The sequence below is a fragment of the Stegostoma tigrinum genome, chromosome 1 (genome assembly GCF_030684315.1).
Source record: "Stegostoma tigrinum isolate sSteTig4 chromosome 1, sSteTig4.hap1, whole genome shotgun sequence".
Classification (NCBI taxonomy): Eukaryota; Metazoa; Chordata; class Chondrichthyes; order Orectolobiformes; family Stegostomatidae; genus Stegostoma; species Stegostoma tigrinum.
Window position 1 is genome coordinate 15,488,649 of NC_081354.1, and position 25,695 is coordinate 15,514,343.

General features: G+C 41.1%; 1 long non-coding RNA gene across 1 annotated transcript; it reads left to right on the plus strand.

Annotated features, from left to right (window-relative positions):
* The first annotated feature begins 280 nt into the window (after positions 1 to 280).
* Positions 281 to 25,695, plus strand: LOC125458103 (uncharacterized). Its single transcript, XR_009446668.1, has 5 exons — positions 281 to 414; positions 3,018 to 3,064; positions 9,470 to 9,526; positions 12,398 to 12,469; positions 24,770 to 25,695. It is a non-coding gene; the product is annotated as an uncharacterized LOC125458103 (long non-coding RNA).

Genomic DNA, 25,695 nt, shown 5'->3' on the forward strand with positions numbered 1-25,695 from the left:
CTGTGGCGTTTTTGACCACCAAGGCCCCAGCTGGCATGTGAAAGGTGGTAAGAGTCAGGCATGTGTGAATCCGAGCCTGGGCCTTGCCACAGTGAAGGCCCAGGCTATTCATCACTAGCTGGTGACTGACAGTGACTGATGGGATAGGCTCGGGTCTGGCACTTCACCAGCACAAGAATCATACGAGGCAGGGAGCAGACTGACAGCTGGAGCGCTGTGTCAAGTGGTGTAGAGACCAGAGCTATTAATAATCTGTGCCACATGATCCGCAGCACGGGGAACAATGATTTAGACTTTGGTTGGAATAAAGATTTTACATTTAGTGTCAGTGACAACTACAGTGCTTGATATATAAAGCTGATCTATTAATCAGATCTATGGAAACAGATTAGAGGGTGACGTCTTCGACTGTGAGTACGTGATCTTTTTGAATTAATGCTTGTTTATTTTTTAATATTAGAAATATTAAAGAGCTACTCTGTTTGTTCCAGGAGAAATCCATTCTTTACTTAACAGCTTCCAGCCTCCAAATTCCTTATGCTATTTTGTATCAATTTAACATGACCTGTGACCAACTATAATGATTATCCAGAGCTCAGTAATCCTTTAAGGATGCATAAGTACAAATGAGCCAGTCTGCAAAATTGAATTTTATTGGTCGGTGGGGTTAAAACTTAGGAATAATTCATTGCAATAGGATCAATCTGAGTAATAAACAGTGACTATCATTATTGACGAGAATCATGTGTTGTTACAGATAGCTAACCATGTAAACGACTTAAATGCACACCATCTGATCTGAGCTATACGGAATGAGTGGCTAACAAACATATTTTATTCTTCTCTATGAAATGATTCCACTGCTAGACCATGTAGAGGCAATTCAGAAAGTTAGAATTTATATCTGAATGTAAAAGCCAAACAATTTTGTACCCACTATTTTCTTGGACAAAAATACAAAGGGTTATGTAACTAAGGCAGACAGATGGAAGTTGTGATATGAATCAACTATTACCTATTTGAACAGTGGGAAAATCTTGAAATGCTGAATGGTTGCTCCTGTTCCTGTGTTCCTGAAGCAGCCACCTGCATGCTGATATGATTTAATCTGGTCAATCATACCTTGTGCTTATAGTTGTCTTGTGATCTGATGTGGATATTTAACACCTAGGCTCTGCTTCTCTTGAATTGGGAGAATTGTAGTTGGGAAACTTTGCACCATGCAGGACCCTCCAAGCTACACCGCCTCACCCACTCTATCCCCATGCACTCCATTCTGTGTTGCCACCATGTGCCTTCCCAAGACACATTCTGGTGCCATCCCCAGTCTCCATTTCTGCAGATACAGAGAGGCAATTCACACTTGTTGGTTGGGTTTAAGAGTATGGAGTGGAATGTGGAGGGGGAACAGACAGATAAGAAGGATGGAAAGATGAGGGGCACAGCTGGGCTGGGACATGGTGCCTAATTGGTAGATTGTTGGAAATAGGGTGGGAATGAAGTGTCGGGAATCTGAGCTGCACTCAGGAAAATGAGCCCTGCATACACTTTGCAACAAAAAGTAAGTTACGCATCTCTGGGTATACCGAACTTGGAATGATTTCTCCAGCCAGACATACCCGACCCTCTCAATTGCTACTGTCCTCATGCTCACACCTCACAGATATTAAGATACCTGACCATCAACATCTAGGTCTCCAGTTACTGACTGCCATCATCTCCACCCTGGATGCGAGATCACACTTGAGAATATTCTGAGATTGTGGAAGTCACTAGATAAAAACAAATCATTCTATCCTCTGTTTGGGTCCTTTCGGAAGAGTGTCAATTGGACTGGAGGGGACTGATTGCAAATGGCACGAGATGTTTCTTGCCATGCCCTTTGGGACATTACCAATCCAATTCATCCTGCGAAATTGTGGAAAATCACCCACATCCGCTGTCAACAACTGAAAAGTCCAATCTTTTACTTAATGTCTATTTTTACACAAGGCTCCCTTGACTTCGCTGTGTGGGGAATATTACTCATTCTAAAATTGATCATTTGATGGAGTGGATTGATGCAGCTTTCCAAAGTGATACATTGTCATTTTTATTAAAATTACATTGATGGTCATTCAATCAATAATAGGGAGGGGGTTTACAATTAATTAAATGTCTTGCTTCTCAGAATACAGTGACAACTCTTCAGCACCTCTACACTCCAGCAGTACATTGACGTTCAAACTCACACTCATGAGCATAATACAACCATTAATCAACAAGCACAAAATACATGACAATCATTTTGTTCCCTTCCAACTAATTTCAGGAACAGTGAGAAGAGGGCAACTTAAAATGTCAGTTCACACTTCTGTAAAATAGTTGTATTAGATAGAGCTAGCAACAGAACTTGCAGGCTACAGTGTATGCTTCAATGCTTTTCTTTGTTCAATCAGATACTTGTCTTTTATGTAAACTTTATGCTGCAATATTACATATGAATTTTGCAAACTTAGAAATGTATTTATTTTTCAATGACTGTTTCATTCAGAGCAAAGGATATCTCCCACTTGGTAAATGGTTACTGGAATAAAAATAGAAAGTGCTGCAAATATTTGGCAGGTCTGGCAGCATCTGCAGAGAGAAAGATACAGCTAATGTTTCAAGTTAAATGTTTCAAATGTAATTCTGTCAAAGAATCATTTTTGACTTGAAACATTAACTTTTTTGTTCTCTGACAGATCTGCTGAAATTCACCAGCACTTTCTGTTTGTTTTTCAAATTTCCAGCATCCACAGTACTTTGCTTTTTATTTTAGATAATCACTGGGCACTAAGCATGTCAGACGTACTTCATAAAAAATCAGCCCTAATGGCATTACTCATTGTATTTAACATGTAACAGCATAGCGAAGGATCTTGCACATTTCCAGTGCTGCAAGCTATAATCGACTACTTTTGTGTGCCTTATGGATCTTTGCTCCTGTTTTTCTTGTGAAGTCTTGACTGTTTTCTTCTGTGTGTTTTTTTGCACAGATTCAAAAATGAGTTTGGAAAAAATGAAAACTGATGAACACTGACAGGTAACTTTTAAATGTATCCCTATTGCTTAGGGATGAGAGGGAACTCCTGTGGACTCAAGCCAAGAGAATTAAAATCGGGAGGGTTTAATAAGCAATTGAGGAAGTTGTTTTCTTCAGTTGTGAATTAGGCGAGGAAGACTTAAATGTTTCCCGGCTATTCTATTTGTCCTCCTGTCTGGGTTCCATTCTTTACCCTTTGTAAACTTCGCTTTATCCGACCCTCTGTTGCAAATATCCCATTCCAAACCCAGTCCCATTTTCCCATACTTCCTTGACATGAATTTATTCCCTACCTCCCAAAGCTTCCAATGTAACATTCCTATCCTTACATTTAAGTGGCTCTGTATCCTTGCCCATCTCTGTATCTTTTCTTCAGCCTCACAAACACCTCACAGACTTCTCCTTAGTCCTACTGTGCCTTCCTGCAGACTTCTTCATATTTCCTTCACCCCATCATTGCAACTCTATCTTCAGTCAACCAGCCCACAAAATTTTCTCCTTAAGCCTCTTTACTTTCTTTTCCTCTTTTAAGCTCTACCTAAGAACCACTTATGTTAGCCACTCCTCATATCTCCTTGCTGGTCCGGGTGTAAGGCTTTTCATAAGTCAGTAAAGTTTTTATAAAATCAAGTGCAAAAAAAATCGCTAGTCATTGTTGCTTGTTTACCACAGGCATCACATCCATTCTCCATTTGAGCCCTCTGCCAAAAAATTCTCCTCACCGACCTCCCCCAGTGCTACTCTGTAGGTGAGGTGATAGTTGATTGTTTGGTGTCCTGTGAAGGTGTGACGGAGCTGTGAGATTCAGATAATTTGATAAAGCATTCCCAGGTTTTGCTCCTGCAGTTAATGATAGCACCTGAACCCCACTAATAGCAGACTTGCCAAGGTCAGTCCATTGCCAACTGTGAGATATTAGGAGGAAAAAAAGTGAGACAGATTGCAGTCTTATTGAATTGAGGTATGTTTATACATTTCGATGAAACGCACAAAATCACACAAATGTTGCTGGAAGGAGCTGAAGTCTGACAGAACTATGATTGTATTCCAAGTCTGGTAAACACTTTATATAAGCCAGGAATTGTTATTCAGCTGCTTCCGTTTTCCCTGCTTTTTAAAGCTCTGCCCAGAGATTGCTCCTTGCAGTTTTTCCGTTAGGCTTCAAAATTATTAACCATAAGTTGATATACCCAGCTTTCTTGTGGTACTGGTCTGTGTGCATACGTAGACACATTCGTCTGTTGTATATGTTATATATGCCAGCAAAACACATGTACACATATGTGCTTCTCTACGACAGTGCTGCAGAGGATACATCAGAGAGGAATGATAGTCCAGTAGCAGTTTATTAAAACATCTGCATTTGATTATATTTGTCAATTTTTTTAATGTCTCCTCTATCTAGATACATTACTAGCGTTTTCATTATTTATCTCAGGGCATTTTAACTCATTTTTATGTGCACTGTGATAAACATTTATAAATATGTTATTGTTATTTGGGAATTTGGATTCTAAAGTCGGGGTAAATGAATTGGTGTTTTTTGTTAATGAAAGAGACTTCTTTGAGAGGTCAGAAGGCAATTTGCAAATAGTGAAATAAAGACAGCTTTTCAAAGAAAGTATTTAACTTGAGCTACATAACTAGCAAGGTTTTTGTGAGATTAATTGCTGAATCTTTCACTAAACTGGTAATTATGATCAGAAGAAAAGAATAGATAATGAGAGTCACAACCAGGTTTGAGTTAAGAAGTGAAGATTCCATCCAGCAGAAGGACAGTCAATTTTATTGAAGTCTCCTGGCTATCAGAACTGCAAGGCAGTCTCTGAGCTGGAAAGAAATGCTTCAACTATTTTAGCAGGTCAAGTAGACAGTGACTCTTAAAGTTCAGATTAGAAATGTCTGAGAGTTTGCCAGTGCCAATGTACTTTGGGGCAAGACAGTGATGAAATCAATTAGATCTGGTGAATATGCAGCAAGCCCAAAATGAAACACTTGTAGCCTTGTCAGGTTAGTAGAATTTTTTTAAAAAGTAAGGTAAGAGTGATACCTCAGTGAGATTGAATGTCTGTAAAGGATATAGCCGGGCAAAAAGGATTTTTTTTTCTATTTGCTGTTTAAGTGATCGTGTTTCCAAATTGTCTTCCATATATTTGTAAATATTTCATGTAATAAGTTTTTTTTTCTGTTAAGAGCACCCTGGCCATCTTCTGTAGCTCAGTCCACTGACTGACCACCACAGTAACCAATGACAAAAAATAAAAGCCATAGCTTATCAAGTTGCATACTATTTTGCAGAATACCTCTGCAAAAATGTACCCAAGCTTCCAGTTGCTTGCCCCTTCAACACACTACTGTGTTCCCTGGCTAACACTTCTGTGACGGGGCTATTGCAGTGCTCCAGCAAAACTCAAAGCAAGCTGGAAGAACAGCAGCACATTTTCCGCTTGGGGAGCCTGCAACTTTTAGAACTTAATATCAAATTTAATAATTTTAGGGCCTGAAATCTTCCTCTGTCCATTACACTCCCCACTTGTCATTAAATGGGTTGCTTTCAATATAGCCAAACCATTTTCATTCATTTATGGTGTGCATTATCAGCTTTTCTTTATCCCCCAGCATACCATTAGCAATCTCAGTTTGTGTAACTGCCTTTCTCTCCCTCTGGGCTCTGTCTCCACCTATCCTCTCACTCCTTCCCCATCTCCCCCACTCCCTAAATTCAGCTTATATGCCATATTCTACCACCAACTACTAGTTCTGATGAAAGCTCAGTGTATCCAAAACACTCACTATGCTTTCTCCCCACTAATGCTGCCAGGAAAGCCGAGCTCCTCCAACATTTTCTGTTTTTCATTCACTCTGGAATCTGACTTATCCAGTGTTATCATCAGCTGGGATCATAATGCAGTCCCATTGTACAAAGCCTCTGCAAACTTATTTTTCTCTGTTTAGAATACATTTCTTGATTTAAGTTAGGGTTTTTCCCTGTCAGCATGGATTCTCCAACATAAAGTTTTATAGATTCATGCTGAAAGACTCCAATTTCTGAAAATATGGCTCCTTTCCAATTGGCTGTAAATGGAACTTTGTCTTGGTATTTCCCCTGCAGCTAACATCTCGTAGTGAACTGGTTAAAATCAATAAAGCCAGCATGGAGCAGAGACTGAATCTTGAATTTCCAGGGGAGTGTCACTTATACATGCACTGCCTGGGTAGATCACAAACATAGTGGATCTCCCTCATTTTCATCACAGTGAAATAATTTTCAGAGACCTTTCTGGGTTAACTTCACATAAAGTAGCTGAGTGCTGACCTGAGACTGAACTTGATGGGAATCAAGTACAAGGGTGCAGAGATAAACCTAACTGATGTATTATAGAATTAAACCATTAAACAAATAATGATTTTGCCAAGTTTTCATTCAGATTACAGCCAGAATGCTGTGGGGATCCCGTAAATTTTGCTGATGAGGTAAAAAAACAGTTCTGACATATCAATTTTCACATCTGGAGAAAGTGCTTGTAAAATGGGCTTTATTGAGATCATGCAATGCCTAAATAAATAAATCCAGACTTGTACAATTCATTTACGCAATGTATTCAGTTAACAGGTATTCATTAAACAGGTAAATAAATAATACTGCAGATGTTGGAAATCTGAAACAAACACAGAAACTACTGGAGAAACTCAGCAGGTCTGGCGTCAGCTGTGGATAGAAAAATGAATTAATGCTTTGAGTTCAATATGACTCTTTTTCAGAATACTCAAATAATACTGAGTCTGCTTTGTGTCTAATATCAGACAATAACGGGCATTTTCAGATTTGTGTAGCCATAGGTCTGAGAGATGGTGTATCTTGACATAACTTGGGAGTTGATTGAATATTAACTGGGTTGAATTATATGCAGGTCTTTGGCATTAACTAGGGATTTGCTTGAGCTTCTTAAAACAGATGTAGACTAAAATTTGGAATGAGTTATTCTGTAAAGAAATGCCAATAGACATTAATAGAAAGTGGTTGTTTAATGTTAAAGGATACAATCTAAGAAAAACATGGAACAGATGTTAAAATGGGGGAGATGGTGGCGTGCTGAGAATATCACTGGCTAGTAATCCAGAAGTTCGGACTCCTGGGTTCAAATCTCAGCATTTGTAAAATTTAATTGTAGGATGTGAGTGTCACTGGCTGGCCAACATTTATTCACTGCCCTTAGCTGCCCTTGAGAAGGAGGTGATGAGCTGCCTCCTTGAAGTGCAGCAGTCCACCTTCTGTGGATTGATTCTTAGTGCCATTATGGAGGGAATTCCAGGATGTTGACGTGGTGACAGAGAAGGAACAGTGATATATTTCCAAGTCAGGATGGTGAGTTGCTAGGAGACAAATTTGAAGGATCTTTGATGAATTTCTGCAGTGTACCTTGTCAATAGTACATACGGCTGCTACTGAGTGTCAGTGGTGGAGGGAGTGGATGTTTGTGGATGTGGTGCCAATCAAGTGGGCTGCTTTGTCCTGGATGGTGTCAAGCTTCTTGAGTGTTGTTAGAGCTGCACTTATCCAGGCAAGTTGATGATGGAACTTAATTTCCAGTTGATAAATCTGGAATTAAAAGCCACTGTTAGGAACAGTGATCATGAGGGCCGGCATCAATTGTCCAGGGGTGGAGAAACATCAGATTCGCTAATATCATTTAGGGAGGGAAATGTACTGACCTTACCTGGTCTGACCTACATGTGACTCCAGACCCCACAACAATGCGGTTGACTCTTAACTGCTCTCTGTAATGGCTTGAACAAGCCAAACAATTCAAGTGTAATTAGGGGTGGATAACTTGGCCTTGTCAACTGCTGCCAGATTCTGTGAAAGAATTTTTAAAATTCCCAGGGGAAGAATGACAAAATTGCACATGGATTGTTTGGGACTATCCTCTGTGGTTCTCAGGGTGTGAACAATTTAACCAGAGGAGGAATGAAGTAGAGATGTGGACACAGATTACAGCCTTACTAAAACAGAAGCAAGGAGTGTCCTGTTCTTGTTATGTTCTACATGGAATAAAATCTGCAATAAATTATTTTGAGATGATGCCCAATAGGTAGATAGTGGTAAACATTTGGACCCCCTACTGGAATCCTTAGATGAACTCTGCGAGAAAGATGACCTGTTAAATACCTATGAGGCATGATCAGACTGTGACAGATTTCAGAAAACAGATGGTCATTCCATAGAAGAATACATCATATGCTTGAACACATTGCATCAACTAGCACAAAAATTAACTGAGGATCTTGGATCATTACAATTGCTTCATTTGTTGGATGGAGGTAATGTATTTCTTAAAAACATTTCTAGCTGGTGTGTGGTTCTCAGCGAAAGTTTGGAGTTTATTCTGAGGTGTCACACAAGGGGCAACCAGCTTTGTCACATCGATGGATGTGTGCTGAAAAAGTCTTGTCAGATTGGACTTAAAAGGCTGAAATGAGGGTTGCAGTTGCTAGTGGATTGAAGAGCAACCGAATGATACAGGTGTTAACACAGACTAGCCCAGAAGTGGAACTGTAATCTAGAAAATCATTGCTTCTTATTCACAGGTGTCTCAATTGACAATAACAGCTGCATTTCTGTGAAGTGATAATTTTCACAAAAAAGTCATATTGAAACCACCAAATGAGACCTCACTTGGCTGAAGCTTAGATTAATTAAGGTTGTGTTGAAATTGCATCAAAAATTAGTGAGAATGCAGCCAGAGAGTTTTATGAATAACTCCTCAGCACTAGAGAACCTTACCTGTGAGGAATGATTGGATTGTGGTGCTGTTTTCTTTGGAGCTCAGGAAGCTGAGCAGACACTGAAGTTGTGTGTGTTAACTTGAGGGGCTTGGGTAGAACAGGAAAAAAGTATCTTTCCTTTAGCAGTGAATTCCAAAAACTGGGATATTGATTTTAAATAATAGGTAGAAGCATTAGAAGCAAGTTGAGAAGTAATTTTTTTCATTTGGTAGGTAGTGAAGGTTTGGGATTCATTGTCTGAAAATATGGCAAAGTCGGAAACCCTCACTGTATTTTAAAAGCACTTGAGTATACACCTTCACAGCCACAAACCGAGAGCTGGGTGATGGGATTAAACCAGTTAGCTCTTTCTTTTGTCAATATGGGTCAAATGTCTGTTTTCATTGACATAAATCTGAACATTTCTATGCTGAAAAATGATGCTGCCTTTGTTTCAATGATGAATTTTGGTAGTGTGTTCCAGAAATTGCAAAATTTCTCCTGCTGTCTGGATTAACCTAAGTTTACTCTACACTAAAACCCTCGCTGACTGAAGCCATTTTTTAAACCTATTCTGTCGTATCTCTTGATAATTTTGGTCAGCTGATAAATCATCTCTTCTGTCATAATTTTCTTCAGCGGAGAGCGGCGGGAGCCGGGCAGAAGTGAAGTCGGAGCCGAGAAGCAGTTGGGAAGGTAAGCGACCGTTATTTAAGCACTTACCTCGAAGCCCCATGTCTGACACAGTAGGGCCTCCCTCCTCCTCTAACCTAATTAAAAGTCCACAGACTCGCAGCAGGAAGAGCGGGAGCGTCGATCAGAGACCTACAGGTGGGTGAGTCTCTGCTTTAAAGATTAGCAAATACCTACCTTGACCGTCGGAGCCCTCCATTCCTGTTCCAGCAGCAGAAGGAGCGGGACCTCTAACCGCGAAGGACTCTCGTGTGTTATTAAGGTAAGGCTTTTCAAGTTATATCCTTGTGTATTATGTAATTTATTAAAAGTTTAATTGCTTAATTGAAAAAGAGTGTAGCAGAGAAGTACTAGAAGGCATTTAATACATAAGTTGTAAAAGTTAACTAAATAAGTAGTAATGGCTGGACAGGTGATGTGCTGTAGCTGTATGATGTGGGAGCTGGCTGATCCCATTGTGAATGGCAGAGACCACATCTGCAGCAAGTGCTGGTTGCTGGAAGAACTCCGGATCAGAGTAACTGATCTGGAATCTGAGCTTCAAACTCTGCGGCACATCCAGGAGGGGAGAGTTACCTGGACACTTCGTTTCAGGAGGCAGTCACACCCAGTAGATTAAATAACTCAAATTCAGAAAGTGTTCAAGGACAAGGTGTGACTGTAAGTGAGACAGGCAGGGGGATTCAGAGTTCAGGAGTGCAGGAGCCTCAGCCCTTGACCTTGAGCAACAGGTATGAGATTCTTGCTCCCTGTACGGTTGAGGAAAAGGACTGTGGACAGGATGAGCCAGCTGACCACGGCACCATGGTACAGAATGTCATTCAAGAGGGGTGGAGCAAAAAGACAGGTAGTTGTTATAGGGGATTCTATCATTAGAGAGACAGATAGTATCCTATGCAAGCCAGATCGGGAGTCCCGCATGGTGTGTTGCCTGCCCGGTGCCAGGGTGCGGGACATCTCCGACCGGGTTGAAAGGATATTGGAGCGGGAGGGGGAGGATCCAGTTGTTGGGTCCACATTGGGACTAACAACATAGGCAAAGCTAGGGTAGAGGACCTGTTCAGGGATTATGAAGCACTAGGAAAGAAATTGAAGTACAGGTCCTCAAGGGTCATTATCTCCGGATTACTGCCCGAGCCACGTGCCAATTGGCATAGGGAAAAGAAAGTTAGGGAAGTAAACACGTGGCTAAGGGATTGATGTGGGAAAGAGGGATTCCATTTCATGGGGCATTGGCATCAATTTTGGAACCGGGGGGATCTGTACCGTTGGGACGGTCTCCACCCGAACCGATCTGGAACCAGTGTTCTAGCGAATAGGATAAATAGGTGGTCAGTAGGACTTTAAACTAGTGAGTCAGGCGGAAGGGAAAGTGAAAGAGACAGGGAGTATGGAGTTAAATGGAAAGATAAGCAACAGGATAGCACGTGTACAGGTGGATTTAGGCTCGAGGCAGACTAGGAATACAGCAAAAAGGAAGGATAGCTCAAGACATCTTGGGATTTCCAACCTCTCTAATAATGATAAGAAAGCTAGCATGAAGACACTTTATCTAAATGCTTGTAGTATTTGCAACAAAGTAGATGAATTAGCAGCAGAAATCCTCTTGAATGATTATGATGTGGTAGGCATCACAGAGACGTGGTTGCAGGGAGTTCAGGACTGGCAGTTAAACATCCAAGGATTCACAACATATCGAAAAGACAGGGAGGTGGGCAGAGGGGGTGGGGTTGCCTTGTTAGTTAAGAATGGAATTAAATCTACGGCACTAAATGACATAGGGTCAGAAGATGTGGAGTCTGTGTGGGTGGAATTGAGAAACCACAAAGGCAAAAAAACTATAATGGGAATTATGTACAGACCTCCTAACAGTGATCAGGACCAGGGGCGCAAGATGCACCAAGAAATAAATAGGGCATGTCAGAAAGGCAAGGTCATGGTGATCATGGGGGACTTCAATATGCAGGTGGATTGGGTGAATAATGTTGCCGGTGGATCCAAAGAAAGGGAATTCATGGAATGTTTGCAGGATAGCTTTTTGGAACAGCTTGTGATGGAGCCCACAAGGGAGCAGGCTATTCTGGACTTAGTGCTATGTAATAAGCCAGACTTTATAAAAGACCTTAAAGTAAGGGAACACTTAGGAGGCAGCGATCATAATATGGTAGAGTTCAGTCTCAGTTTGAAAGAGAGAAGACAAAATCGGATGTAATGGTGTTACAGTTAAATAAAGGTAATTACAGGTGCATGAGAGGAATTCACGAAAATCGACTGGAAGCAGATCCTAGCGGGGAAGACAGTAGACCAACAATGGCAGGAGTTTCTGGGTGTAATTGAGGACACAGTACAGAGGTTCATCCCAAAGAAAAGAAAGATTATCCGGGGTGGGATTAGACAGCCATGGCTGACAAAGGAAGTCAGGAAATATATCAAAGAAAAAGAGACAGCCTATAAAGTGGCCAAGAGCACTGGGAAATCAGAAGATTGGGAAGGCTACAAAAACAGACAGAGGATAACAAAGAGAGCAATAAGGAAGGAGAAGATCAAATATGAAGGTAGGCTAGCTAGCAATATTAGAAATGATAGTAAAAGCTTCTTTCAATACATAAGAAACAAACGAGAGGCAAAAGTAGATATTGGGCCGCTCCAAATTGAAGCTGGAAGGCAAGTGATGGGAGATAAGGAAATAGCTGAAGAACTTAATAAGTACTTTGCATCAGTCTTCACAGTGGGAGACATGAGTAGTATGCCAACAGTTAGGGAGAGCCAGGGGGCAGAGTTGAGTACGGTAGGCATTACAAAAGAGAAAGTGCTAGAAAAGCTAAAGGGTCTAAAAATTGATAAATCTCCTGACCCCGATGCGCTTCGTCCTAGAGTTCTGAGGGAGGTGGCTGAGGAAATAGCGGAGGCTTTGGTCGTGATCTTTCAAAAGTCACTGGAGTCAGGGTAAGTCCCAGATGATTGGAAAATTGCTGTTGTAACTCCCTTGTTTAAGAAAGGATCAAGGCAAAATATGGAAAATTATAGGCCGATTAGCCTAACCTCGGTAGTTGGTAAAATTCTAGAATCCATTGTCAAGGATGAGATTTCTAAATTCCCGGAAGCACAGGGTCAGATTAAAACAAGTCAGCATGGTTTTAGTAAGGGGAGGTCGTGCCTGACAGACCTGTTAGAATTCTTTGAAGACGTAACAAGTATGTTAGACCAGGGAAACCCAGTAGATGTTATCTATCTAGATTTCCAAAAGGCCTTTGATACAGTGCCTCACGGGAGGCTGCCGAGCAAGGTGAGGGCCCATGGTTTTCGAGGTGAGCTACTGCCTTAGATTGAGGATTGGCTATCTGACAGAAGGCAGAGAGTTGGGATAAAAGGCTCTTTCTCGGAATAGCAACTGGTGACGAGTGGTGTCCCGCAGGGTTCTGTGTTGGGGCCACAGCTGTTCACCTTATATAGTAATGCTCTGGATGAAGGGACTGGGGCCATTCTGGTGAGGTTTGCCGATGATACGAAGATAGGTGGACAGGCAGGTAGTACTGAGGAGGTGGGGAAGCTGCAGAAAGACTTAGACAGTTTAGGAGAGTGGTCCAGGAAATGGTTGATGAAATTCAATGTGAGTAAATGTGAGGTTTTGCATTTTGGAAAAAAGAATACAGGCATGGACTCTTTTCTGAACGGTGAGAAAATTCGCAAATCAGAAGTGCAAAGGGATCTGGGAGTGTTGGTCCAGGATCCTCTCAAGGTTAACTTGCAGGTAGAGTCCGTAATTAAGAAAGCGAATGTAATGTCGTTTATCTCAAGAGGGTTGGAATATAAAAGCAGCGATGTGCTTCTGAGGCTTTATAAGGCTCTAGTTAGGTTAGTCCTCATTTAGAATACTGTGTCCAATTTTGGGCCCCACACCTCAGGAAGGGCATACTAACCCTGGAGCATGTCCAGCGGAGATTCACACGGATGATCCCTGGAATGGTAGGTTTAGCGTATGATGAACGGCTAAGGATCCTGGGATTTTACCCATTAGAGTTTAGAAGGTTGAGGGGAGATCTAATAGAAACTTACAAGATAATATATGGTTCAGAAGAGGTGGACGCTCGGAAGTTGTTTCCGTTAGGCGGGGAGACTAGGACCCGTGGGCACAGCCTTAAAATTAGAGGGGGTAAATTTAAAACTGAAATGAGACGACATTTCTTCAGCCAGAGAGTGGTGGGCTTGTGGAATTCATTGCCACGGAGTGCAGTGGAGGCCGGGACGTTGGATGCCTTCAAGGCAGAAATCAACAAATTCTTGATCTCAGAACGAATCAAGGGCTACGGGGAGAGTGCAGGGAAGTGGTGTTGAAATGCCCATCAGCCATGATTTAAATGGCGGAGTGGACTTGATGGGCCGAATGGCCTTACTTCCACTCCTATGTCTTATGGTCTTATGGTCTTATAATGCAGACAGGCTGAATTTCAAGGCATTCTTCACTTTTGTACTTCCTGAGGGTAAAGCATTAGGTGGGAAGATACCAATAACGAGAAACAATATTTGCCTCCAGTAGAAAAGAGATTCGGAGCAGAAAGGGATTGATGTATACATCCCTGTTGCACTGGGTGATTATTCTTGTTGGAGTTGAAATGATGTCCATTTTGTTTGCTTAGAGACTTTTGCCCTTCACCAAACTCATCAACATGAAACGTGTTATAACAAGGTGTAAAGCTGGATGAACACAGCAGGCCAAGCAGCATCAGAGGAGCAGGAAAGCAAATGTTTCGGATCTGGACCCTTCTTCTGAAAGGTTTCTGAAGAAGGGACCAGACCCGAAACATCAACTTTTCTGCTCCTCTGATGCTGCTTGGCTTGCTGTGTTCATCCTGTTATCTCAGATTCTCCAGCATTGGCAGTTCCTGCTGTCTCTAACATGAGATGTTTTGGTATTTTTTAGTATTTATACAGAAAACGTGAGCAGCATGGATTTTTAATCAGTGACTTTTATTTAATGGGAATGTACATTTCTGTGCAGGTGACTTTGCCCATTTTGAGTGACTAATTCTGGTTCAACAAAGAGTGCAGGAGGGCATACTAGAAGCCGTAACAGTCATACCAAAAGATAAAACGTCAACCACTGAAGCGACAAAACAGGAATACTTGAACATTAAACAGCAAAAACAGTATGTAATAGCAATGTGATCCCACATCACAAATGGTAGCCTGTAGCCAATTCACTCCAAAATATTTAGAAATGGCTAAAACCATTGGATATGGCAGAAGCTATGTGCCCTAACAACATTCCAGCAATTGTACTAAGGCACCATGCCCCAGAATGAGCTAACCACGATAACCACTTAACCAAAAGAACTGCAGATGCTGTAAATCAGGAACAAAAATAAAGTTGCTGGAAAAGCTCAGAAGGTCTGGCAGCATCTTGAAGGAGAGAACAGAGTTAACGTTTTGGGTCCAGTGACCCTTCCTCTGAACTGATGGTGGCTGGGAAAACATCAGTTTATATGCAGAAAATAGGGAGGTGGGTGGGATAGGGAGTAAACAATACGATAGAGCCCAAAGAGAGAGAAAGACAGTGGGACAGACAAAGGAGCTGTGAACGAAAACTTTGTCTATCCAACTGTCTTTCTCTCTCTTTGGGCTCTGTCCTATTGTTTATTCCCATCCCCACCAACCTCCCTATTTTCTGCATATAAACTGATGTTTTCCCAGCCACCGTCAGTTTAGAGGAAGGATCACCGGACCGGAAACGTTAACTCTGTTTTCTCCTTCGCAGCTACTGCCAGACCTGCTGCGCTTTTCCAGCAGCTTTGTTTTTGTAACCACTTAACCAACCTGTTCCAGTATAGCTACGATACTGGCATTTACCAGACAACATGAAAAATAGCCCGCACATGTCCTGTCTAATAAAAGCAGAAAATATCCAGCTTGTCCAATTACAAACCTGTCATTCTACTCTTGATCACCTGTAAATTGATGGAATGGGTCATTACTGTTGTCCCAAGTGGCACTTGATTAGCAATAACCTGTTCTCTGATACACACTTTAGTTTCTGCCATGGCCACTCAACTCCTCGCCTCATTATAACTGGATTCAAATATGGACCAAAAGATGAACTCCAGACATGAGGTGAGAGAAACTAACCTTGCCATCAAGGCAACATTTGACCAAGTATGGCATTAAGGAGCCCAAGAAAAATGATGAGAAGCAGATGGAAAACTCTGCTGTTTGGAATCATACCATGACGTACCATATTACAAAGGATATTGGTTGTGTTGTTGGAGGTCAATCTTCTCAGTCCTGGGACATTTCTGAAAGACCCCCTCAGGGTAGTGTGTTAGGTCCAACTATGGTCAGCTACTTTATCAATGACCTTCCTTCTATCATAAAGTCGGAGATATTCACTGAAGATTGCATAATGTTCAACACCATTCCCAGATACCAAAGCAGTCTGTGTCAATATACAGCAAGACATGGACAACGACTGGTTTGGGGCTGATAACTGGCAAATAAGTTCCAAAATGCAAGTTCAAGATAGAATGACCATTTTGTACATGTGGTGATCTGAGCACCTTCACTTGACATTCAAAGGCATTACCATCACTAAATTCCTATTTATCACCAAGCTGGGGTTTATCATTGACAAGAAACTTACCTGACCTGGCCACATAAATACTTTGGCTACAAGAGCAGGGAAAAAACTTGGAATTCTGTGACAAGTAGCTCACCAACTGTCAGCCAAAACCCATCCACAAGTTACAAATCGGTAATGTATTTGATTACTCTCCACTTGACTGGATGAGTGCAGCTCCAACAATACTGAAGAAGCTCAGTAACATTCAGGACAAAACAGCCCACTTGACTGGCATCTAATCCACAATATTCAGCATTCACTTCCTTCACTCCCAATGCACAATCGCAGCAGGGTGTACCATCTATAAGATACACTGCAGTATCTCACTTAGACTCCCTTCTAACCCACCTCCTCTGCCGTCTAGAAGTACAGAGGTAGCAGGTACATGGGAGTTCGACCATTTGTGGGATCCCCTCCAAATCACATACTATCTCAGCTTGGAACCGTATCACATTCCTTCACTGCCACTGGTTCAAAATCCTCAAAGATCAGCACTGCATGTGTACCTATCCATCAAAGATTGCAGTTGTTCAAGAAAGTAGCTCACCAACAACTTCTCATGGGCAGCTAGCAGTGGACAATAAGTGATCCTTGATGCTCCCATGCCCAGAGTTAGCTCAACAATGAGCCATCCTAATTGATCAGCAACACATCCGCCATCTTAAATATTCATCCTTTCCACCGGCCATGCATAGCAACTAGTGTTGACCAAAAACAAGATTCATGACAGCAACTTGTCAAGACTCCTTTGAACATTCCTTACAAACCCATAACCTCTACCACCTAGGGCAACGGCCGTGGATGCACTTAACACATTTAACCTGCAGGCTCAACCCCAAGCAGCACACCATTCTGATTTTGAACTTCATCGCTATTCCTTTACTGTCACTGTGTCAATAATATGCGATGCCCCTCACCAAAACCACTCTACATGCACCTACACTACATGACTAGTTTAAGCAGGTGGCTCACTCCTACCTTTGAGGGCAGTGAAGGATGTGAAATAAATGTTGGCCTAACTAGCTCTTATCCTATGGAAGATTAGACAAATGGAAAGTGGAGAGATTGAACACCATGCGTAATTAATCCACTGCCATAAACTAGGCTGTGGAAAATCATGGGGATCTACTAAATGGCAAAATGACTCAAAATTTTATAAATTAATAAGTTTGCTTCTAAAGGAAAGGAGAATTGGCGTGTGAAACAAAAATGTGTTTGGGTTGAGAGGCTGTAAGATAAATACTTGAGTATCAACCGGTAACAAGTGAAAACAAGCAACTGAAACATGGCTGACCTTTATTAAACTGCCAGAAAACCACTTAACCTGCTGGACAGGGCCTCTAAGGACACCTGCTGAAGCAGGCTAAACAAATAGCGATTCTTAACTGAAGAACACTTGGTTTCTTTCAGCCAAGCTCCCATCTGTTAACAGCCTTTTGTCTGAACTGTGTTCAGCTGCAGCAGCAGGCAGGATTGAGCTTTGAGCTGCCTTTTCTGTGAAGTCCTCTTTAGCATATTCCTCCCTTCCTTTAATGCCCTGATTTATTCATTGGTTTCACCCCTTCTCCCCTCCCCCGCGATGCTTTCGGAGTGCCTTCTTGTCTCCAGTACTCTGAGGGTCATGTCTTTTCAGTCACTTGCACAATACCTGGTGCCTGCATCTGTTTCCACATCAAATCAGGCATATTGTGATCACATCCTGCCTGAGAATTGTTCCCCCTTTTGCTAGGCATTGTCGCCAATTTCATGCCATGTATCGCTCCATGTTTTGTGCTTCATGAAGCTGTCATGGGCATAAAAGTTGCCTGACCAGGGTCGTAGTCAAAGGGGTGGGAATGAAACATCAGCGAAATGTTTATCGGGCCACCCACACTACAGTCCAGGAATTAATGGTAGCCAGCAGGCTTCATTATGCAGCCTGTAAGAGTCAACAGTTTTACAAGACCAATAAAGCTTCCTCTATACAAGACTTAAGAGCGTGGAAAGGCACTGCCTTTCACTTGGTCATGTACCGCCTGAGTACAGATACTACTTCTCATCTCAGCCGCAAACCTGAAGAGCGGGATTAGGCCTGATAACCTCCCAAATATTATTTTAAACCAATGCAGTTGGAATATCTTATTAACATGATCATTTATTTTTACAAGAGTTGGTTGGGTCAGATTGTGGGAGGGTTGCGGGGGGGAGAGCGCGCAAGGAGATTGTGATTAGTTACTTGCAGGAAGCCTTTTGACTGACATGAGACAGCTTTGTCCTGTGTATGTTAAACAATTACATGGACATCTGTCACACATAGTTAACTTTGCATTGCTGCATTTCAGTTTGGCAAGCTTATAGCAGCCCTCACTGATAAACTAGCTGGCAGTCAGCAAAAAGTGCAGCATAGCGAAGCAGGAATCATAAAACCCAGTGCCGTCCACCAATATCCAAGTTCATTCAGTGCAATGAAACCATGCGGAGGAGCTTTATTCCTGGGTAATTATCTGGAAACCTATAAGACAATAAAGCATCTGGTGGTCTTTCTTCCATGATACAATTTTTCTCAATATTGTGACAGGGAAAAGTATTGTATTCTTCCCTGGGTGGCTGATGCAGGCAGGGAATAAAAGCAAGGTTCAAAAAAGAGCAAATAAATGAATTTATATCTATCGCTTCTTTTTCTTTGGTTAATTCCACCAATATTGTTCTGGGTGACTTCTTCACTAGTTTTCAACTTGTGATTCTCACTGTGATCTCCTGAATAAATCTTTGTTTCCCTCTTTCCCTTCTCCTCCTCCCAAACAGACAATTGTGCAGTGTTTTTCTGAAAGGTAGTAATGCTTTGAAAGCATGGGTGAAAAATTGGAAAAACAAGAGTACAGAATGGGATATTTCAGAACCATTCAGCGATTAACAGCATCAATTCAACTTTTAATTGTGTGTGTATGTATTTGAAAGGCATCACTGAATCTCTTTAAAAATTATTACACAGAACCCACTCATAGAGTTTCGTTGGGAGACACCCATTGAAATGCATGTTTAAAATGGAGACAGGAACAAGCACATTATAAAAAGCTCATATGGGATCTCTGTAGAAACCACAAATAGCACTTTCTACATGTGCTTGGCATGCAATAGAATTATCATTGCTGAGTCACTCACTATTCACATGCTGGGGGTAACCGTTGGCCAGAAATTGAATTGGACCAGCTGTATAAATAGGATGGCTAACAAGTGTAGATCAGAGGTTGCAAATTCTGTAGCCATTAATTTACCTCCTGACTACCTGCCTACCATCTAAAAGGCACAAATCAGGAGTGCGATGAAATATTCCCCATTTGCCTGGGTGGGTTCCAGCAACACCCAAGAAACTTGGCACCATCCAAGACAAAGCAGGCCATTTGATTGACCCCACAACAGGCATCCAATCCCTCCACCACTGACACACAGTGGCAGCAACCTATACCTTCTACAAGATGCATGATAGTAATCCACCAAGACTCCTCCGACAACAAGCTCCAAACCCACAAGATTTACTATTCCAAAGGACAAGAGCAATAAATGCATGGGAATATACCATCTTCAGGTTTGACTCCAAGTCACACAATATTCTGATTTGGAACTATAGTCATGTTTCTTTCACTGTCACTGAATCAAAATTCTGGAACTCTCTTCCTAGCAGCGCTGTGGGTGACCTACTCCCCAAGGACTGCAATAACTGAATACGGCAGTTCACCACCACCACCTTCCCCAGTCAATTAAGTATGAGAAATTATTCTAGTACAACAAGCAATTCCTATGTCCCATGAACACCTTTTAAAAAACTCAAATGTGAAAATGGATGAGACTGACTCAGAAGGGAGTTGGAGTAAGATATCCTCTACAATTGGATTCTGAAAGAAACTTGATTTACAGTGTCCTCCGTATACAGGAACTACTTCTGATTTACTCAACAAATGAGCTTACGATTTCTCGAGTTTTGATATGATGAAATCACTGAAACTGCAGATGGGGAGGTTGTGGAATGGCAGAAGGAAAAGCAATAAACTAAAATTGCCCACCTGTAATTCCTCTTAAATCTTAATAAAAATCAATCTTGTTGATTGTGATAATTACAATTAATGGGAATGCCTGTAATTTGCACTTTGATGATAGCATCGTAAACCATACTCACAAAACTGCCGCAGCTTTTAAAACATTTACCTGATCCTGCAATCAATGTCAATTGTTTGATATGGTGCCCTATATAAGGGTATTGAGATTATACTATGGGCTATCAGGATGCAAATGATTAATGCATCCCACTCTTTTTCTTTGACAGGGCAGCCTCTACATTTGAAATAAGGATTTCTGTAAAACTGCCTTATGCATTTTTGGATTTAACCCATGGATTCCATCCAGATCCATGCTGTTTGATAGATAAAGGGAGGCCACGTCCTCTTATTCCAGCACATAAGTCAGTTAGACTCGACATTCTTTGCACAGGGGAATTGCTGATAACCTGCCAGCATTGACTTGAGTGACAAAATTACTGTGGATCTATCCGGAATGCTATAGCTGTTACTCAAATGCTCTAAATCTGAAACTGATCCTCTGTGAGATTGGCAATACCAAATCTGCAGACTGTCTTACATTTCTTTCCTTTCAATTGATGCTAAAATCGGGAAAAGAAAGAAGCTGCCAATTCACCATCGCTGGGCTCGGTTGGCACAATTGTCAAAGACAAACTTTACTCCTTTACTGTTCTGAGGAAGGGTCACCGGACCTGAAACGTTAACTGTTTTTTCCTTCACAGATGCTGCAGGACTTGCTGAGCTTTTCCAGCAATTTCTGTTTTTGTTATCCCTTGTACCTCGCTTAGTGTTGGGGAATCCATAGAGCTTCAGGAAGATACCCTCAGGTTTGTCAAAGTAAAGTGATGTGGTGGCATTTTACTGAGTATCCAAATTTGAGATAGGAACAAAAGGCTTTTGTTTTGCCTCATGACTTTATCATGAGAACATTCGCAACAATATAAATTTTTGATGAGCATTGACTGTTCAAATTCAGGAAACACTGAATGAAAATTGAATCAAGGCCCTCAAAAAACACATCAGAAATAACAAAAAATGTTATTAAATGCAATTCTTTCATAAGATGCATTCAATTGGGTTACCAATAATATGAACTGGAACTGAGCATGATTGTGAGCTGTATCATTCTTTTCCATTGATACAGATTAATATAATGCAGATACCAAGGAACTTACAGTAGAGTTGTAGTGTCACTATTTCAGGATTCAGGTCTCACCTTCTCTAGATTTGTCTCATAACATAACAGGTTGAGTAAAAATAATTATAATGTAGGTACTTAATTCATGGAGGGAGAGCACTGGGGAAATTGTCTGACATATACTTTTCCAACTATGTTGCTCATTGAAACTGAAATGGCTCTTATCAACAACGGAAGAGAAATTGCAGACCAGGGGGTGGGGTAGAATTGAGACAATGACCTGTCCTCAGGCTATGACGTGGAAGTTCCAGTTTTGAACTGGTGTGGACAAGATCAGAGATCAGACAACACCGGGTTATAGTCCAACATGTTAATTTGAAAACACAAGCTTTCGGAGCGTAGCCTCTTTGTTAGGTCCTGATGAAGGGGCTATGCTCTGAAAGCTTGTGATTTCAAATCAACCTGTTGGTCTGTAACCTGGTGTCGTCTGACTTCTGACCTTGTACTCAGGCCAAACATTTCAAATTGTTTTGTTGAATGCAACATGAATAGAGAAACTGAAGTCTGTATAAGGTGTCTCCTATTCAAGAGAAAAGTTAGAACAATTTATTTTTCTCTTAGAGGGTTGTGAATCTGTGGAATTTATTTTTTCCCATAGCTGGGTGGTGGTGAAGCCATTGAATACCCTTTAAAGCAGTAGTAGATAGATTCTTGACTACCTGATGTCCATTAGTGATTGGAGGTGGGTGGGCCTGTGGAGATGAAGCAGCATTCAGATCAGTCACAATCCTATTAAAGGGGGAAGCAGGTCGGAGAGGCCAAACAGCCTAATCCTGCTGCTAATCTGCATTGTTGCATTTTACCAATTCTGGAAACTGACAGCGGGCTTCGAGGAACAGAAGGGTGTGCAGTTCTAACAGTAGGTTAGCAACCAGAAGTGTGCTCCTTGTTTCTCTCTCCTGCAGAGTCTGCCTGACCTACTGAGTGTTTCTCTTTTATTGCTGAAGGCTATGGGAAGAGGGCTAGCTGAAGAGTTGTGGAAGGATGCTTGTGTGGAGCAGAAACCAGTTGGGCTGAATGGCTTGCATCAGTGCAATGTAATTCTATGTAATGTCATGTCCGACTGCCTTGTTAAAACACAACTGCATTGTAGAACTTGTGTGGTATTCCCACAGTGTGCTTTCAACATAGTAGGATGTCCCAATGTGATTCACAGGAGCCCTATCAAACCCAGTCTGTAATAGAAATATTACAGTACCTTAAATCAAATGACAACCAGATCTACGACTCATTTACATGTCTTAAAAAGCAAGCCATTGTGAAGACTGCTTTAAGAATCCTGGAACCTCGCAATAAAGAATTTGGTCTTTTTTTCTTTCCTTTTCTTTAACTTTCTGTTATGAACAAACCAAAAGCTTCCTGGCCTCTTGCTATTCACAAGCTTCTGCACATTCTCAGATATTTTCGGTTTTGTGCATAAGTTGCAATTGGCCTCTCTCTAAATTACATCACCAATAAATTCTGTACGAGTAGTGAGCCAGAACTCCCACAAACTGTCTGATGAAAGGTAATTGTGCTGGTCTCTTTCAATGGCATTTGATGCCTTCAGTAAATTTGAGTTTATCTTGCGCTCTGGTGATAGAGAATGCAGCAAAATGAGATGAAGCCTGGGTGTTTGAATGGAAGTCCTTAATCAGATGCATCTTCTTAGTTTTTCAAGTGCCTATCATATCACACAACTGCTCTTGAAGAGCCCTCCATTTACCCTCTCCCCCTAATTAAATGTGCACTTCATTAATGTAAATTGGGGGTTTAATGCTCTTGTTGAAATTCTGAAGAAAGTGCTGTAGGCTTGCGAAATGCTTGAGCATCATTGCAAATTAGATTAGGGACTGAGAAAGGCAGTAAAATTAGAATGATAATGGCTGATAGGGCTTCTGACAGGCATGACTATTCAGAGATCAATGCAAAGGAGAGCAGCTCCTATGGTCTAAGAAAGACAGAGTAACGTCAGCCTACAGATGTTGCTTTTGGAAGTACTTTAAATTAGTTTAATTTGGTAAATTGTGGAGATTTAAAGGACATTAGCTGGCTAGATACAAGACAGAGATACATCTAATCTCTTTTATTGAAACAGAAAACAGATTGGACAAATACATATACCAACTAGACCAAATGGCTTTAATTTAAAACTTAGTTAAGGAGAAATGGAACCCAATAAAATGCACTGTTCTATAGATATTTCACTGGTTTAAAAACATAGATTGACTGGATAGTAACATTAACACAGAAACTAAGGCAAGTTAAACATATTGATTGATTTGCACTATTGACTCATATTAATAACTGTTAATAATTCACAGTGGAACTATGGCTACAGTGTGTTTTTCTAAACTGCTGCCATTCTGTGCTTCAATAGTTGGTTGGGGTGTTGTGGATCACCATCATTTATTCAAGCTGTAAAGTAGCTTAAGCACATAAGAACATTAACGTTTGGGTTCCAATACCAGATTGACCCTTTATTCATAAAGTGCAAATGGTTGGAAGTAGAACAGATTGGTTGCTAGCGATTCCCTTTTATGTGCAGTTTAGTGTCCTTGATTTCTCCCCTTTCTTCCTTTAATCTGACATCAGTGGCTTAATAAATTTGCTCACTGAGTAAACAGGCCAGTGCAGGCCCTTTTTAACATAGAGTCAAGGGAAAGGGCGACATTAAAAGGTTTGCTCTGAGAATTAAACAACTTAAGAATGAATGAAAACACTGGCGCTGAATGGTGTTGTGTGCCAAACCATTTTGCATAACACCCGTGCTTTCTGCTTTACCGTCTGCTTCCAAACATTGCACAGATTGCACCTGTACACGAAAAAGAAGAATGCAAAGACTTATTCTCCCTTTCAAATTGCATGACCTTGCTTCAGCTAACAAATAACATTTCTTTAAAATAGGCACAGTTTAAGCTTAAGCCTTTCATGTTTTGGCTCTCGTACCTTTGATTAAAAACTTTACAAAAGCTAACATGACAATTTCAGCTTTCTTTTATTAACCGCTCGTATAATACACTTAAAAGCCAAAAATGAATATTAAAAATTTGTTTCCAAATACTTTGTGATGAAAGGAAACTTACTAGGCCCAATTCCCCACTCTCAAATGTGAACAGTTGATGTGAAGTAGCTGAAACTTAGACAGGCTTATTCAGAAGACATTGCGCCATAGATCCATGTAGCCAAGCTATTGATGGAAAGGCTGAAATCTGACGGTGTCTGGGGCTTCACAGAAGTCTCTGCCTGTTTGTAAAGGGCTTTGAGGGTGGAGGGGAGGAGGAATGGAGTGGGAATTCCAACTAAATAAATGATCAAATATTAAAATTGACCAAAGATAAGCCCTGAAATTAATTATGATGGACAGAAGTTGTAACTTTCATTTATGATCTTTTTTCCTTCAGTGAAAGCTGGCACTATGGCTACCAGCAACATCAATGCCCCAAGTAGCAAATTGTACCATTCTCCTAAACCCTGCATTCCAGTTGGACCAGCTATCACCCTCATCTTGGGCTAAGGTGGAAGAAGAAGATGAACAAGGGAAGGTATGAGGATCAGTAGTGTGGGAAGAGGACAGTGCTGGTTTCACTCTGAGACTTTGCAGGTTGTTCAAGGTGGCAGCAAGAGGATGCTCAAGCTGTGGAGAGATTCTTTTCTTAGGTTAAGGAAACAGTGCCTATGGCTCATGAAGTAACCAAGTGATTTATTCAGCAGTTCTCCAGAAACATCTGGTTATTTCCAGATCAAATTGCAGAGCTTCATAATACAGAGTGAGGGCATTCAGCCCGTCAAGACTGCCAACTTTCTGCTGGATTAATTCAAAACTAATCTCACTATCACTCTAGTGTCCTGTATCTTCCATTTAAAAAAAATAAATTCTTTAAAGATGCAATGATTCAACCCCATGATATAATAATCTTCATTTAAGATAACATGACAAATGTTAGTAAATTATTGACAAAGTTAAATTGATAATGCCTCAATGATTAAAAACAGTTCTTCCTTATCCTTACCCTGCCTAAAGTCACAGTTTAAAAGCAAATTCTCAATTAAATCTTTGTGGCAAATCCCAATTCTGTTTTGTTGGAATCAGAACGATTTCATATTCTGAATCCTGATCACTTTGAACATTTGCAGTGTGTTAAGATGCAACCGTAAAAGGTGGAGAAAAGCAGTATGCACCAAAACAATCAGATACAGAAGACTGGCTCAGTGCTAACACCAAGTTTTGCCTCATGCAACCATGTTCTCTCCCTGCCCATTCCATCAACGAGCTGAGGAGCAGTCAACGGAAAGGAAATAAAAACCAAAAGAACTGCAGATGCTGTAA